Here is a 404-nt window from a genome sequence, read left to right as displayed (position 1 = left end):
TGCTCCACTCTACTGAGTTCTGTGTGTTTGTCTAACTTAGAAAATCCTCTTCTCCAGTAGAGGGCAGAGGTGCTTTGGTTATGATCTCGATGACAGTGACACTGATTTTATTATGTGCAGCAGGCATTTTCCCTTTTCCCCTTTAAGTGTCTTTGAAATTAAAGCAATATATTTTTGAAGACTAAGTCCAACTCAGGCTTTTTATCCATCACACATCTCACAAGTTGTATTTAAATACACAAATATCTTTGTAATATTCTTGTTGATCTGTAAAGCGGCATCAATTATACCAAAAGCTTTTCAACAACGCCACAGATTATAAACTACCAGGCAGTGACTCAAACACCTGAAATCATTGTCATACCAATTCAAGAACCTATCTATGTCATAGTTTGGCTGTGACA

Source organism: Myripristis murdjan, chromosome 6 (assembly GCF_902150065.1).
Source record: "Myripristis murdjan chromosome 6, fMyrMur1.1, whole genome shotgun sequence".
Lineage (NCBI taxonomy): Eukaryota > Metazoa > Chordata > Actinopteri > Holocentriformes > Holocentridae > Myripristis > Myripristis murdjan.
The sequence above is the reverse complement of the archived record's forward strand: the minus strand, read 5'-3'. Positions refer to the sequence as shown.